Raw genomic sequence first — 17,277 nt, forward strand, 5'->3', positions numbered from 1 at the left:
GCTATAACACAGATGACGAAGTTCGGCTCGGAAAGTTGCGTGAACTCTCACTGGGATAGGAGCATGGCTTGTGGATTTGTGGATTTATTATCAAATCTTGCAAGTCAGCTTAACAGATTAAAAAAAAAACAAAAAAACGAAGTCGATCAGAAGCGCCCCTTGTATAGCAACTTCCTGCAGTGCATGTATGCTCTGGAATGAAGCGCGATTGTAAAGGGATTTTGCTCTACATGGAAGCCGGCTTCATCTCTCCTGCAACAACACCTTCCGCTCACGCTATAGGTAACGGTTCGAACTTCCTCTGCTTAACTATTATAACCGCCTTAAAGCTCACTAAAAAGCAGACATTTACAGGACTGACGAATCGTAGATACCGAGCAGGTTTTCAAACAATGAAGTGGGGAAAAAAATAAAAGGGACGTAGAACGAAACAGACAATACGAGAAAGACCAAAGAAGGGATAAGAACGAAAAAGACAGTACTCAACTGGGAATACTAATGCGCCGTCGATACATCCACACCCATTTTAACCAAAAAACTAACACAGATTTATTTTCTGCTGAAATGGTCGAAATTAAGCTCAGACTGGTACATCCTGAAACAGCATTAGATGCTTCTCAATATGCCATACTGTCCGCCGTGTTTATGAGAAGCGGTGCAAAGCCGGTGGAAAGGCGGAGATTGAAGACGGTAAACAAAGAGACGGTGAGTGCGGCCGCCACGGTCAGAAAACTCGCTTACAATTAGCTATCCTCTTTGATGCGCGCTGAAATATTACCATGCAAGGGACGCTGGCGAACCACGGAACAGAGGGGAGTATGTGTGCGTTAACGATCAGTCTGAAGGTCACCCGGAGGCCTATTTGCGTACGCCATAATCCTATAAGGCTAGGGACGAAAAGCAAAGGAATAGAAACTGAGGAAAAGGGGTAGATATAAGAGCAACGTGACATTGTTCTTTTTTCGCGTTACCATGCGTGAAAATAATAAGCGTGAAAACAATGAGCTTATAGATAACGCATGAAAGTAATGAGTTTATAGAAAAGCGACAAACCGGCCGCTCACCATACGAAAAATGGAGGGAATGAATTCCCGCATTAAATGTTCTTGATGCCATCAGAGACATATGTGCGGGGGTAGGTTTGGGGCTACAGCACTTACCGAAATATTGCTGATGGCAAACGAAACTACAAAACTTTTACGCCAAATCGGTCGCAAGGGAAGTAATTGGTTTCTCTCTATTTTTTTTTTTTCGAATGATGCTAGAAATTGCGAAATGTTAGGAAAGGAATAAAGTGGGAATGCACATCTGCATGCTCTCGGTGAGATCCTAACCTAAAACCTGCACATTACACGTAGGCTGCTTTACTAATTCGGCTACAGGCGTGGTTGTATTCCCTCCCACTTGGTCGTATGTATTCTACACCGCACACCCCTACCTGCCCCTTCCTCCGCCCGAACACACGCGCGAGCGGAACCACCAGCGTCTCAATCTTACCTCAGGCCTACTTGGAATTAATTTCTTGCTACGCCACTGGGCCCCCTCCCCCCTGGAAATTGTCATCGCCTTCTAGACGCTATCAAGTCTCTGAAGCTGTATTAGGATAATAGCCAGCTAAGTTTTTATTCGAATCATTATTTCTTGCTTCTAAGATTATTTGGACATTAAACACCGATTTTCTGGCTACACCAAACTAAGGTTTTGTCAGCGCTATAAGTAATGAGGCGCTATACCACCGTGTTCCTTATGCGGAAAGAAGTCGGATAAACTCGATCGGCAAGCGTATTGAATTGTATTTTATACACTTTGACAACTGCGCAGTTGCGACGGCATTGGTAATCTGCCCCATGCCCAGAAGCTTCTACAAACGGTTATCGTTGATATAGAAACTTTGGAAGACTTAAACTAAAACGAATTAACAGAAGAACCTGGTTGTAACTTATAAGATTGTTTCCAGACATTGCGACAAAATTATTCTAGATCGTCTTGTTATAGCACGGTGACCCCCGCAGCAGGCACTTATCTGTGAATTTACCTCGTGTGGTCTACCACCCAGCAATTTTTTTAATTAGGAGTGCACCTAGCTGCGTTAATTAACGAGACAGTCCAACCTGTACCGTGTGATTGCGAAAGAGCGTCGGTTTGCCAATTAGCACTATAGGTCGGCTATAGCGTCAACAACGTTCTTCGAAGGCTATCTACAAGAGCTGCGCACGATAAACACGGGTGAAGGACGACACGCGGCCCGCAGGCTCACGTGAAAGAAAGACTCGAGATCTAATGGGAAGCCAGCGTATAGCAATGCGTCGGCTGGCCATGGGGGGTTGCTGGGAATAGGTCGTGTGACGCTCTCGGTATTACTTGCCTTAGCTTGCACCGCCGATCTCTATCTACCACTACCTCTGGCCGCATTCCCCGGAGCTTTAAAAGCAGTTGTAGTTTTTCAAGTACCTCTTCAGCGCCGGCGTGTACGAATGAAAACTGTTTCCCCTAAACTGTACTATATATATATATATATATATATATATATATATATATATATATATATACAAGATGATATATATGAGACCGCAATCCGGCGGGTACGTGAGTTAGCACTTGCAGTGGGTTGTGTATACTGTTGGGAATGTCAATACACAGTCTAAAATCACAACAGGAATACCGCAAAAACTTAACAAGAATTCCTGTTGTTACGACACACATTTCTGTCGTAACGACAAAGCCAGTTTTCTCAACGACAAACATTCCTGTACTCACAACATACCCGCCATTTACGCTACTCTTCACAATGGGCAATAACATTCAAACCATGTGCAGAACTACTGATGGAACATCAGGATCACGACAAGACAGGAATTTGGCACGACGGAATATCAAAATCAGAATAGAAATACGACACACGACACGACATCAGAATCACGACACGACAAGAATACGACAAGACGACACTACGACACGCGAAAATGCGACAAACCACAGACATTTTTCTTGTCTTTTTTCACTCTATATCTAAAAATTTGATACTGACATTGATATTGGTTCTGGTATTGAATACAGTCGAACCTCGGTTAATAAAGTAGTATCGGGACAGTAGTTTAGTTCGTTATATCCGATATTCGTTGTAACAGTCGAGCTAAAAATCGGTTCAAACCAATCGGTAATCTGGCTCCCACAAAAATCCTTGATGTAAAAACGCATTATTTTGATCTTCGAACCTCAAATAAACAAGGTAACCCTTACCTTTCTCCTGGTGGCATTTCAAGCTCAATGAACCAGAACATGAAAGGGGAAATTGCAACAGAACGAAGTTCATTTGACAAAACAGGCCTGCGCTCCTACTTTTTTTAGGAAGGATGTGATCTTTGTCTGGTGGCTACACGCAACACTGAGCAGGATGAAGTTTTCCACAGTGTCCACGAACAAAGGGGCATTTTTCTACTTCTGCAGTTTCGGACGCCGGAGTGTTTTTCCAAGTAGCTTCTCAGCCTACTGGTCAAATATTTCTTCGTTATATCCGACAGTGCACGCGGCACTCACGGTTTAACTTTCGTTATAAAAGAATAAGTCTCATCGAAATGAAGCGTGAACAAACCAAAGTTCCTATTTAGTTCGCTACAGTCTATGATTCGCTATATCAGTGTTCGTTATAACGAGGTTCAACTGTATTGTCGTAGAGACACGCAGCTACCATGAAAACAGAAACGGCAGAGAGAACTGAACCGCTCGTCCCTGCCTTTGCACGGTACATACCAAACGTAAAAGACAGACATCAGTCTTCAGATTACCGCAGTCTCAATCACCAGACTATAGTTAAAACTGTATAAAAAGTGAGCTAGGACCCAATAAATTCGCCACTTTTTTCGTGGTTCATCTGTGAACAGCTTATAAACAAATCGTCTATGCATCGCAGAATCTACTTATAGTTCAGGCAAATGAGGCATTCATTTGATTGCAACAATATGCAAAAAAGAAAGTGATTGATACCGGCAAGTGTTTCGCAAATTGGCAAACAATTTTACAAACCGGACATTAATGCCAGAACCGTCAGCAGTACATCTGACTGCGCGTCGATGTTGCTACGGCGTTGCTACGCAGACATGGCGCCTATCCAATCACGACGCCGCCTTCCGGGACCGTTACCGTGACGTCCTCTTATTGCGTTTCTCGACGAATTCACATCCTGGTCTCGTTTGCGCGCTTGATCAAGGCTAAGTATGCGCTCACGTAGCCCCTCTGCAGTGTATACTAATTACGAGAAGCCCTCGGAACTGTTTCCACGGCGATCCCAGATGTGCAATTTTAGTAACGGCACGATTTTATCATACCCAAACCCAATACTGCCATTCTACGACGAGTACGGCGACCTGTGCCGGCGCCACTAGTACTTGCACCTGCGCGTTCTGTCTTCATCGCCGTGACAACGGCGATCACTCTCGTGGCGGCGCAGTTGCGCGCTCTGGTCTTAATAACCCTGCTGATCACGGACGCCATCTCTCATGTTAATGGTTGAAAAAATGTCTGTCAAGGTGCAAATGTTCACTCAAGTCGCAACGTTCTCTAAAGGTGTAACATAGGCTGCCGTTGTAAAAAGTAAATTTGAATACTTGAGTTTTCGAGCGCAAGCAGCGTTCGCAGCAGCTAACCGTCGACGACGTCCCAATGAGCCTGTTGACCTGCGTCTACAAGGACGGCACGCCCGTATTAATTAAGAGCCCGCCAGTTGCACTCGGCAGCGCACGTCTACGCTGGACGGAACGCTAATTTGATCGGCGTTGCTAAACACTTCCGGCATGAAAATCACCCGTTTCTGTGTAGGACAGGCAAAGGGGACACTTGATCCGATTCTTTACCAATGTGGGCTCAGCGCGAACAAAGCAATAAAATCACGCGAAAACGTGCAGGGTTACGAGGACACATGAAAAATCCAACAGATGAGACGTCGCAGCAGCAGCAGGCAGTGAAGGCTGGCTTGCGAAAGGTAGTTGTGCATGTCAAGAAAGCGGGTTGCTGAGAAGTGTCTGCATGAAGGCACGGTAGCTTATAAATCTCTTTAATTGAACGTTTTTGTTTCAGGCAGATTGAGTTAGTTTTATAGGACGGAAAAAAAATTAGAAAAAAAAACAAGAAAATTAGCTAAAAAATACCAATTTTCCCCTATGATACCGCATCACCCAACAAACTGCACACCCTATCGGCAGCTTGGCAGCAAAATGAACGACCAGTTGTTTTGCGGAAATTAATTTGCGAAAAAAAGAAAAAAAAATCGGCGAACATTGCTGTCATAGCATAGCAATCGAGGGTACATACTCTTTGCTTTAAATGCATCCAAGATCAGTTTGCTTGCTGTGCCGGAGGTCTCTCCCGCAAAGCGGACATATGGAAATTGAAGGGCGTGATAACTCAATATCGTTGGGCCGTGGCCGTTTTGAGGAGGGCGCCGTAGCTGATAGCCGCTTATTTTCTAAGGCTGCGTTAGTGCAAGTATTCAAGAAGTGCCTGTACCTGCTGGTTGATATATGACCAGCGATATTTTTTTTTATTCTCAGCATGAGCAGTCATTTATGGCTGCTGTTATCTAAGAACTCCTATGTGCAGTTCATCCTCAAAATTTCGTCACAATATGAGATCTAAACGCTTGTATCAATGCCCCAAGTTGTGGCCGTGTATACGGCGTTGTTTCTTCGTTTCCTTCGTCGTCATTTTCTTTTATTCGTATTTATTTTTAGCGTGTTGATGCCCTTCAGGCATCGACAGCTGCAGCGCGAATCCACCTCGCTCATAATAATATTTTTGCGACGAGTAGATTGCCCAACAACCCACGCTACGCGCCACGGCTGGCAATGCGCCGTCCTTGTGCGCGCAACTTGGTCTCATAGCGCACTCGCTTACCCTTCAGGGGCCGCTGACTCGCCCTTCCAAGGTCGCTTCTCACCTGGCTATTTGCTCAGTTTCTTTTTATTTATTTACTATTTGTGCACATTAATTAAGTGATTACCGTCACCCAACACAAAGCGCGGTGTTTATATCGCGCCCAAACGACTCACTTTTACGTTTTTCTGCTTTAGGGATATCGAAGCGTTCGTGGGCGGTTATGTCCTTCGATTGGCCATTAATGCTTAAGCTGGCGTGTTGAAATTCAGGCTCTGAGTTTATTTCTTACGTCACTTGGCTTTCGCAAAGCTAGAACTAACCGGTGGGGTTCAAACGACGAAACGCTATATAATTTGCACTTTGAACCCGAATGGAAGTTAAAAAAAAAAAAAAAAGAACCTCTTTCCTTTATCCCCGCTTGGCCAGAACAGCCGTTATACAGGTTATGCAGCTTCGTAGGCGCCACGAGGTGTTTGTACTGCGTTAACAGAAAAAAAGGGCGCTTGTTTGGCGTGCTTGGCGGGAATGTGTTGGGAAATTCTGGGAAATACGTTACTATAGCAAATGTTGCAAGTAATCATATAAAGCATAGGATAAATATATCAAACAGTTTCAGCGTTGGTTGTGTAGCGGGAGCAGTGTGTGTACAGTCCACGCCCAAAGTTTGAAAGCCGACATGATTATGTCACGAGGCCATGAGCGCTGCCTGTCGGGGAGCCACTGATAGAGGCGCGTTTCGAAAGCAGCTGTGGGTCGCTGACAGGGCGCCGACAGGCGAAGACAAACCAGAGAGGGCCGGAACAGCGCATGAGCGCCTATCAATCTCCCCGTACACGCCGCGGAACAACGGCGGCAACATGCGGCGCAGCAATCGAGAAGCTTATAGGGCCCATGATGATGCGTGATCAGATCTCCAAAGCTTGAGGTTATTAGCCGGCACTTCCGAACAATCGTTAAGCTGATTGACGTAGCAGTAGTTGCGCACTACATTTTAGTTTATCGTACGGTGGAGAATCTGAACTGCTGTCTGTGCATGCACGTAGCTCGAACTTAATCGACTCGGGTGCGTGGTTAACAGTCTCCAAAGGTCCTGACGTTAGGCGCAGTGATTGTAAGATAAGGTGCCACGGTGAGCTGAAAACTGCACTGCGCGCGTCAGTTTGATGCCCTATTAAAGCAAAGCTTTCTATGCATCTCTGGTGACGTCCGGCGCACGGCAGAACGCACTGCAGGAAAGCCAACTTTACCCAACCAATGGGTTTCACAAAATGACGATGGTGGTATGAAGCCGACGGTAAGGTATGCAATGGTATGGATGGTATGGTATGGCGCTATGGAGCCGACGTCTATACGAATGCGCCATTCCGGCGGTTAGGACTGTGGGCATTGAGGTTTGGACTTGGATCGTTGAGGGTCTGGACATTGATCGCTGGGCTTTTGGACTTTGCTTCGACTCGGGTCGCATGAAAGAAAGCTTCGCGTTTCAACCATCTTTGTAGTTAGACGAAGGGGTGTTCTATCCTTTTTGCTTGATTGAAACTGAAGGCATGCAGTAAATCGCAGAAAAAGCGACCATTGAAGAACCCCGAGCACGTATGCCACGCTCTAAATCTATCGAGTTTTTTTTTTCAAGTGGAAGTTGCACAAGCGCACGTGTCGGATTGCTGAAGACCAATAACGCACAGGACTTAGGTTAGTACAGCGGCGAAACATTACGGCAAAGAGCGAAATGGGCACAAAAGCCTATTTAGCGTCACTACCTCTGGGCCTATAAAAAGTTTCCTTATCGGCTTTTTCTCTAGCTCTTTTCAAAGCTTGCTACCTCCTTCATTTGTACTCGCCTCTTTAAGCAAGTGCGTTTTTTGAGTCCTCAAGTTAATGCGTCAGCCTGTACTATATATAGTGGCACAAAACACCCATACGTCCAGACTTGCCTCTGCTTGCAAACTGTTTGTACTCTTACGAAAAGGAAAACTGCGCATAAAACGAGGACACAAGAGTAGGCGACTAAACACACAGGTCTTGTATTGTTTGTTGTATTAGGTTTGTATTCTACTTAAGTTTGCACTCTTCCTTACTCTGTGAGCCCGTACACGATGTGAAACCGCTTGTCCACGTTTGTACTGGGATGACCACTCTACAGTGTGCAGCGTAGTGGGTCCAGTTTTCTTATAACAAAGCGTGCCCCCCCCCCCCCCTTTCACCACCTCCGTATGTTTGCGAAAGAAGGTTCCGATCTTCCAGAACGCCATACTTCGTTGTCCAAAATCCCCAATAGACGGAATGAAGTCCTTATCAAGCCACAATACCAGAACTATAATGGTCGTACTCAGGGAAGTAGGCCTGAAATACTAGTTCGAAGAAATGCGCAGCCGCGCCGTTGTGCACTGAAATTGTAATTACCGCCAATGTAGTTATAACTAAGCGATAACACAAGTTCCTTACAGCAGCAGACGATCGGCGAGGTGCCAATGATGTCCTTCTGGTCAACCACTTCCGTTTATCTCAATGTGATACAGAAGGCCGAATGGCTATGTCACCAAATGCAGCGTTAACGCGATAAACCGAGCTTTTAAACATGGATAGTAACTCTGCTTCATTGCAAGTCTTCCGAAGCAGAATGCATTCTGATGTTGCACATCAAGACCGAAGTTGCGCCTATTACCAATGCTCCTCCGTAGCTTGCATTGAAAGGAGCGGAGAAGGAGACCTAACCGCACTCCGTGCGCATGGACCCACCAGCAGAGATATGCACGAAGTCCGAATGGCGCGCGCGAAAGTTTGAAGGAAAGCTATTCATGCTGAGCAGATAGCCCGCATTCTGCACTGCGACATCCGTTTACGAGTTACGCAACAGCCAGTGTCTCGACAGCCACACAGCAGCCACGGAGTCCGGCGGCCTTGTCACTTGGCCGCAACGCTCTGTTGGCAGATGACGCGTCCGTGCGTGTCACACGGGGAAGAAGAAATGATTTGGTGGGGAACGCCCATGCCTCCTCCGTGGCTCGTGTCTCGCCATGCGCGCAGTCTGACTCGGACTCCCACCGATCTGTGGGACCAGCAAACAAGCTTTTTTTCTCGTGTTCGGATCCTACAGTTCTGCCTGTCGGGAGCTGACGCTGTTACAACCAACGCTATTCTAGTAACGTTGGTTACAACACAGTGTTGTCTATAGATCGCAGCTATGGTATTTACACGGATAGAGAGCTGGGTTCCATCGCGAAACTATCACTAGGTGGCATTATTCATTGTTGCTTTGGTATTTTGTGCCTAAGTTTTGTGTGCCTGCCCTAAGCAGCGCTACTATTGAACCAAGAGTGTAAAACATTGGTATATTAGTCCTTTTTGGTAAGATGACACGTCATCACCCGCTACAAAGGGGAAACCGATAGCGATCACCATCATCATTTGGTCAACAAGTTTGCCATGTTTGTTCTTGACCGCACGGTCCACGACGAATGCTTCCGCATTTGCGGTGGCGTCTCATGTGTACTTTCTGACAGCTTTAGTAGGTTTTAGTGCACGAGCATGTGCGCCGTGTTCAGGGCTCCTTTGCGCAGGTCAGCTGCCTCCACCTCGGCACGCCACACCCACGTTCAGTCGTCATACCCCCCCCCCCCCCCCCCTTCCCTTCCTCGCACCATGTTTCTCGCTCATGGAGGCGAGCTGTACTGGGCTCCCGCTTCCTCCTTGGGTGAACGCGCATCCCTCGATTACGAAACCCGCCCGCGGAGGATACAACTCGCTCCCTCTCCTTGGAGGAACAGAAACTTTCGATACCTGGCCCGCGCACGCACGAAGAGGCGCATCCGAAAGCAGCATCATTACGGGCCGCGGACGAGACGTAGCGACGGCGGAGTTGCGTGTCCGTAACAGCCTCCTCGCCGGTTCCCTTGCACGATGTGACGCTCACGGCGGACGCTTCGCCTCTCGTCAAGAGGCGTCTAACCAAGGAGAGATGGATCCATTGTCTGGGCGCCGCCGGGCAGTCGTCGCACGCGTTTGACGACAACGCCTCGCGGGTCTTGCGCCGCCGCGGCTGCTTCCAGCGTGCATGCACCAGCAACAACCATTGTTCAGCGGGTGCGCGCCAGCGAGAGGGGTCGTTTTTCGATCACGCCAAAGAAGGCAACAACGACGCACAGGCAGCCGCGGGCAGGTCTACAAGTCACGCCGCGTCCACCATTAGGAAGGACGTGGTTAGGCGCGCGTGTTCTTCCCTTCCTCCGGTTTCTCCCAAACGATTCCGTCTCACTTCTTCTTGCTTCCCAGCTGGTCGAGCGACCGCTCTCCTGCGTACACGTTTTCTTCTTCTTTCTCTCTCTCTTTCTCTACGATGTCGTTCTTGGCTTGGCTCTCGGGCTTTCCTTGCAACAACGACATCAAAAGGAAATAAAAAGAAGTTTCGAGGGGGAGGATGATGCGGTGCACGATCGCGGCAGCCCATCCGATAAGAGGCGACCGCGCTTCTTTCTTTATACCGCCTGCTCGGTCGCGTTACGTGAACGTCGTCGCACAATCGTGGCTAGGCCTTACGTAACAACAAAAGCAAAGATGCCCGACGATGTTGCTAAACTGCATTTTTTTTTTCTTTGCGTTTTCGACTTTCCCTGTTAGACGCGGCCTATTTACATCTGGACTGCCATAGCGGCGCCGCGACAAGTGCATTCGACCAGCTGATCTAACGGGGCCCGAATGCGCCTTAGGTCTTCAGAACCCGCACACGTCTCAACGGATTTTAACGCATGAGTCACCCTAGCGATGTGCGCGGCCAGTTTCTGCCAAGAGTCCTTCCTTGAGACCTGAAGGATTGCCAAGGCAAAGCTGTGACAAGCGCGCGCTAATCAGACTTCAGTCTTGGCAAGCGTTCCAAACAGAAGCAAGGAAGGAATTTCTGCGGAATATTTCTTAATTTCCCCGGTATTCTCCATGGTTGAAAAGGCATCGAGATAAGTTTTCGAGGCTTTTGTATACCTCTGCTTCTTGCAGTTCTGAAGATTAAATTCTCTGAGAAGAATTGGTTTCAGGAAATGGTTCCGTGCCCCAGCCAACCCTGTCCTATTTTAGCCTTCCGAGTACAGCCCACAAAGACGCTTCGCGGCACGATACACGCATTCTCTGTCTCTTGCAGCTGGGTGTGACAGCTGATGACGTTCGTACGAAATCATAAGCCAAATTTAATTATTCTTGCGAGTCGAATTCGTCATTTGGACTCAAGCGCCATGTCATAATTGACGGTACGTGGCGTGGCAATTCGAAGCCCACTTATTTCGTTTGCTAGCTGAAGTCAACATATTCGAAGGTAATAAAAAGATATTGTGAACTCGCTTCCCCAACAAAAATAAGAGCAAAAAGTGTGCAAAAAAAAAGAAAGCTGCGATGCATCTGCTGCGTTCCTTTCAGTGTTCTTTTGCCACGGAAACTTACACTCACCGGTTGCGGAAAGTGCGTCAGAACCTGTTACATTTGCCAAACACTTTTCCCCCGCATCACCTAGTATATTCCGGCTGTATTTCAGTGAATATTTGTTTCTCGCAGCCTATTTTCAACTGGCGGTGACCAGGGCTGCACTTCGACAGTTCCGTTGGAATGCCACCTGTCAGCTGCCTTTCGCCAAGCGATGATACGAGTCAACATATACCCGTAGCCCTTTTAGCTGCTGAAGAACATGAACGGGCTACATTTATTTTTTTAGGCTCAGAAGAAACTGCAGCAGCTATTTAATGATTCCACCTCCAACTCGTGAACACAAGCGATAAGGAGTTTCAGACAATTCATCGAATACCGTTACGCCCAACTCCGCTTCATATATCCGTTTCATCGAATACCGTTTGGTTGAAGGACGTTTAATCGAGGAGATTTCATCGAATAAGGCCGCGCACATTAGAGCAAGGCCTTTGGCGTGCGCGGACAGAAATAAATTGGATTGTTGTTTTTCCAGCTTCTATCGTCTGGATGGCTGCTTTTATGTTTTTTTTTGTATCTTTGTTTCAAAAATTTTCAAGTTCGTCCGAAATATCGGGCTGCAATACTTTATGGAAGCGACGCTAATTTTTCCGCCTTCGTCCGACAACTCTGCGCGCTTTGCCCTTCCTATACCCCTCCCCCTCAACCCCCTAACCACCACACAATAGAACTCCACGGCTGCATAAACTGATCAGAGTTACTTCTCGAATTTCTAAAAACGTATTGGCTCGCAAAGGTTCAACCAAATGAAGGAAGAGCTTCCATGAATTGGCGTTCGACGAAGCGGTGTTCGATGAATTGTCGCGTATAAAGCGATAAATCGTGTGTTGACTCAGCCTTGCAACAATGCTGTTCTTATTACCTTCCTGTCGAGCCTAAGTCACATCCTGAACTCAAGTTTTACCCGTCGTATTTACAATCATGCGTTCCTCACACGCGCGAGCGAACAGCGACTGAAACGCACCTCCTCCGCGGAGAAACTGGAGGTCGTTGCTTTTCGGAGTCGGTCGGCGTCCGAAGGCGCAAATCTCAGCGGTTCATCCTCAACGGTTCATTTCACTCGGCCGCGTTAAGTGCGAACCCGACTCGGGACAAAGGCATCTTGAGTCAGCGCTCACAGAGCGCGTACGACGCGCGTTAAATTTGCATATTCAGGAGACAAGCCGCGCCACGCGGGTGGTTGTGTGCCCACACGCGAGGCAGCAGCTCGCGCGCTCTGAGAGTGTGTACCTTTATCTGTTTGTAGTAGAGTGGAGGCAGAAGCGTATTGCGCAAAGCTCGCGCTGCCGCACAACCCAGTCACGTACCCCGGTTATACGGGCAGGTCGTGGCCTTGCGCCGATACACCCCACTCGGCTTGTCTCCGGTTTCATGAGGAGCGACAAAAAATACCACTGCGCCTCCGCGCTCTCCTACAAGTCTTTCATATCCCTGCTCCCATGCAAATATGCTTCCTGACCTGGATATTTGCCGTGAAGAACGTATGGTCCTTAATTGCTCAGTTTATAACGACGATTTTGCTCATGACTGCGCGGAAACATACGTCAGATGGCAACCGGTATCCTGCGTGCCATACTTTCCTCAACGGAATCAAAAATGCAGAAAACGACGGCACTCATTTAGAGGCCTTGCAAGAGCTTAGTTAACCCAGCTGGTTGCACTGTTATTCCAGAATGGCAACATATAGAAATGGCAAAGCGTCTGAGAAGTAGTCCAGACGGGAAGGACTGTCATATACCTTCCCGGCCCGTAAAGTCTGGACGTGCACAAGGCTGCCGTATTTTTCAAGCTCGGGGCGCAGGTCAGCTAATTAAAGAAGACGCTTTTGTTTCAGGCGTCCCTCACTCATCTTACCTTTGAACATCTCGTAGTTGTGAATGACACTGAGCGGGCAAACATTTAACGTTGTCATTATGGTAATCACCGTCGTGCTATCAGTTACTGTTTGCTCACCGACGACTCTACGCTATGCGAGAGACGGACCTTGACCTCACCAAGCGCTGACTTCCGCACCGGGATTCACCCGCTTCGACATGGTCCGCTTGCTGCGCTAACTACATTGCCCCGTAATGACGCGTTTAAAGTCAACGATCGTTGTATTGTTCTACTTCAAGAGCGCGCCGAGATTGCCGTTTGCGGCGGCAAAGCCAGAACTCTGCAAACAGGAAGCTACCTATATGGAATTGCCTGCGGCCCCCCTCACGCACGCATTAGAACAATCGCACGAAAGACAAAGCAACGGAGAAGACTTCCGGCCTAGTGCCGCTGAGCAGAAGAATTAACCCAGGCGAGCACTCTTTCAAACAAACGAAATATGAAATGAAGGGCTGAGAGAAGAGTACAACGAACGCGTCATTTTAGTAACGGACTTCTGCTCAGTTCTGCTTAGCTTGACTACCGTAAAGTTCCGAGCGAACGCCCACCTGCGAAAAACCGCCCACCTCCCTTTAGGGGTGAAATATTCAATTTACTAAAAGACCCCAAAGATCGTCCACACCCTAAAATCGATGGCTTTAGCGCCGATGAGTGAACGAAATAAACCCGAATCATCTATTCATGTGTTGATACCCGTACTTGAGCCGAAAGTTCGCCCATCTGGTATCTTTTCTTGGTATCTCGGCAGTTTTGGTTGGCGGTGCGGCCACTTTCTTCTCGTTTTTCGCACCTTGCCCGAAAGATCGCCCATCCCGCATTTCTCACTTGATATCTCTGTACTTTGGGTGCGCGTTCTTTCGGAACCTTACGTTATTCCCCTTATGAGTACAGCGCTCGTTCAAGCAAGTCTACCAAAATACAAGCAATTGGCTACAAGTTCAGTGTGCGACTCCAGAAGAAATTTCGCGTCTAACTCCCTTCTAGGCTGGGCGGGCGCCTATTGTTTCTCGCTTTCGACCAGCATTTTTAAGATACGGGAGGCCCAGAAGCTGACCCGAGGGCAAGCGTCCGCAGAACGGTCTAGATAGACTGCAGTCGATTCAGTCAAATCGCGGGGCGAGAAAACACTGAACGAAGAAAAAAAAAAAAAGAAATCAGAAAAAACTGGACGAAATGGTTATACCCAACTATTAGGTATCACGTCATGAGACTTGAGTAACACTTTCAAATATTATAGTTCATGCAATGGTAGGTTCTTACAGTGTCGATGAATGGGCAGCCAGTGTGGCTGATATTCACAACCTCCTTGCGTGTGTGCGTTTTTAAGTAAACAATCGTGATAATAGAAGAGCACAATAAACCGAAATCACATGACCGATTTAAATGGGGTAACTTGTAGTACCTCATAGTTGTAATCGCTCTAAACGACAACTGTTTTCTGCCCCTGATGAAACAAAAGACGAGATTCATGTAAGCTTAAGACCACGTCAGTATCTCCGGGCAAGGCATTGAGAGCAGCCCTTCCTCTACTACACTACTCTGCCTCAGCCGGGTTTATTCCATTACTAAACTTTTTCTACTTTTTATTCCATTACTAAACTTTTTCATTACTAATTTTTTTTTTTGTAAACTCTCCCACTCGCTTTTCCGTGCGTCCAACTTTCACTTCCTGCTGGAACGCCTACTGCTCGGTTGCGTCACGCAACACTGCAATGCTCGGCAGAAAAGAGAACAATATCGTGTCAGGCGACGTGTGGCACGGAGATTCACTCGCTTTCACTGTGACTAATTGGTACCGAGAAGTCTTGCCTGCCTCCCCTGACGACGTCGCTTCGCTCTTGGTTCGAACTGCCCACCACACATTAACCGCAAGTTTCATACGGGTGTAAACACCGCGGAACATTCCCCGGGCGCGCCCCCGACCCTTTTCTTCCATGGCCAAAAGGGACGGCGAAGTTGAAACCCCACCTCACGTAAATTCACGGTGGGGGAGGCAAGAAGCGTGAAAATTTGGAAAAGTGGGAGGCGACGCAGGTGCACAGAAGTTAACGCATTGTGATAGCAACGCTTCACGGCGGCAGCAACGACCACCAAGACCTAAACATGCAGGAGAGGAATTCAACGCATGTCCACGGTAACCAACTTTGGATAAAAAATTTCTAATTAAGCTATCACCGGAGAGGGACGAAAATTCCACTTCTAAACTACAACCAGCCCTCTGAACATTGTTAACAAGGACATACCGTCTTAATTGAGCTCGAAAAAAAAAGTGTATAACAAACATCATAAATGAACATACATTGGAATTTCGATGCGTATTTGAACTTCTCAGGAAATCACCTCTCCTATTTGCAACCTTCCCCCTAACAGCCTGTGTTTTTATAGCGATGGTTTCCGACTTTGTGAATAAAACTGCCAGTTACGTCACAGCGTTGTACTTCCGTCTAACAGTGTTTTAAAATAGAATTTTTTATGATCTATCTCGTTCCTCGCCAGGCGATTCGGACCCAGTACGCAAGTAGAACGAAGGACAATGGTGCGAGTTTCCAGACATTTCTGTAGGCGCTTAAGTTTCCGCTTTACGTTTGGTCCGGTAAACTTAAGCTCAAACCACACGAACGCGAAAAGCTTGCTGCATCCTTACATACATCATATATGTAGCAAAAAGAAATCAGTCCATCAAGTTTCACAAACCGAGCCCGCAAAAATGCTGCCGAGACCGCGCTCTCTTCATGTCGACAGGCAGGTGCGCAAGACTGCTCCAAAGATCCCGACGCCCCGAGTAAATTCCTGCCGTCGCGTTGAAAGCACGCCTCGGGCCGAGCAGATGTCCCCCGGACGCCCTTTAGAGGGGAAACTTCACGGAAAGGCATCCGTTTGACAGGTACTTTAAATTCCACGAACGAAATAACCCGCAATAATGCACACTTTGGGTCAGCACGCACAAAAGAGCGCCATGAAAGCCTTCAGGTCACGGGGTGCATCGCACAGGGCGGGAGAAGCAAATGGGATGGTGGAAACGCACCTGACGCTCTCACGGTGACAATGCCTGCTGCGGGGTCCGCCGTCTTGACCCCCCGACGGAGCGAGCTCGGGAGCTGGGGGGAGCGTCGGCGAACGAGCGCCCAGGACAGAGCGGCTTGCGGGGTGCCTCCTCCAGACGACGTGGGTGCCGCCGACGGCGGACGCAAAAGCAAAGTACGCGGGCGTATTCCGCAAATGCTCCTCAAGCGAGACAGAAATCGAAGAATAAATAAAGAGGAAACGGGGAAGCGACGTTATGGAAGAAACTGACGGGGTCACAAGCAGCAGCGAAGGCGGCCCGATGCTTGAGAATCCGGCCGTCGGCGACGGTATATCCACCGGCACTCACGCACGCACACAGACGGACACCTCAGGTGCGGAACGCGCCACTCTTTAAAAAATGACACCGCCACCGGATAGCTGGCCAGCCGGAGAGGGTCTCCCAGGAGCAGCACGGTATCCGGCTCGCAGCGACGACCACGACGACGACGTCGACCGGCGGCAGCACCACGGCGGAGAACTGGCGGCAACGCGGCACGTCGTACACCTCGGACGATTCTGTGGCGGCGGTGGCGGCGGCGGCGGTAGGGCAACTCTCGCCGCCGGCTGGGGAAGAAAGAAGGGGCGGAGAGCGGGGCCAGGCGGCAGCCAGGCTAGGCTCACTGGACGGCCGGCTTCTTCGTTTTGTTCGATCCGGGTGCGCTACGCGCCGTACAGATCACCGCACGGTCTTGGAGAGCGGCCGTCTGCGTTGCGTACCAGCGACCCGGCGCCCGTTTGGTGAGTCCCGCGGGAGAATCGCGCGGGAGGCGCCAGAAGTGAAAGTAGGAGGCGGTCGGCGACAGAGGTGCTACGCAGAGTGGCATGCGACCGGTAGTGAGCCGGTTCGTTGCTTCTTTAAATGCGCGTCGTCGGAAGGAGACGTTGCGTCGCCGCCTCCGTCATCGCCGTTTGTCGCCTCCGTCGGCGATGCGCGGGAGAAGTCGTCACAGAGGGAGGACACTGAACGAAGGAACAAGAAGAAAAGGAGTCCTCCTCCTC

The 17,277-nt window shown here is 48.6% G+C and overlaps 1 protein-coding gene across 4 annotated transcripts in view; it reads right to left on the reverse strand.

Moving 5' to 3' along the window:
• LOC144174103 (uncharacterized) overlaps positions 1-17,277 on the reverse strand; it is a 215,246-nt gene that overhangs the window by 69,596 nt on the left and 128,373 nt on the right. The window contains exon 1 of one of the 4 annotated variants that reach the window (XM_077702557.1): positions 16,238-17,262. The exons of the other annotated variants lie outside the window; for them this stretch is intronic. The gene's annotated coding sequence lies outside the window, so the exon portion shown is untranslated. Of the gene's footprint in view, positions 1-16,237; positions 17,263-17,277 lie in introns of those variants that run through there. 4 annotated transcript variants of the gene reach the window in all.

Source organism: Haemaphysalis longicornis, unplaced genomic scaffold (assembly GCF_048455015.1).
Source record: "Haemaphysalis longicornis isolate Haplotype H1 unplaced genomic scaffold, Haemaphysalis longicornis Haplotype H1 scaffold_3, whole genome shotgun sequence".
Classification (NCBI taxonomy): Eukaryota; Metazoa; Arthropoda; class Arachnida; order Ixodida; family Ixodidae; genus Haemaphysalis; species Haemaphysalis longicornis.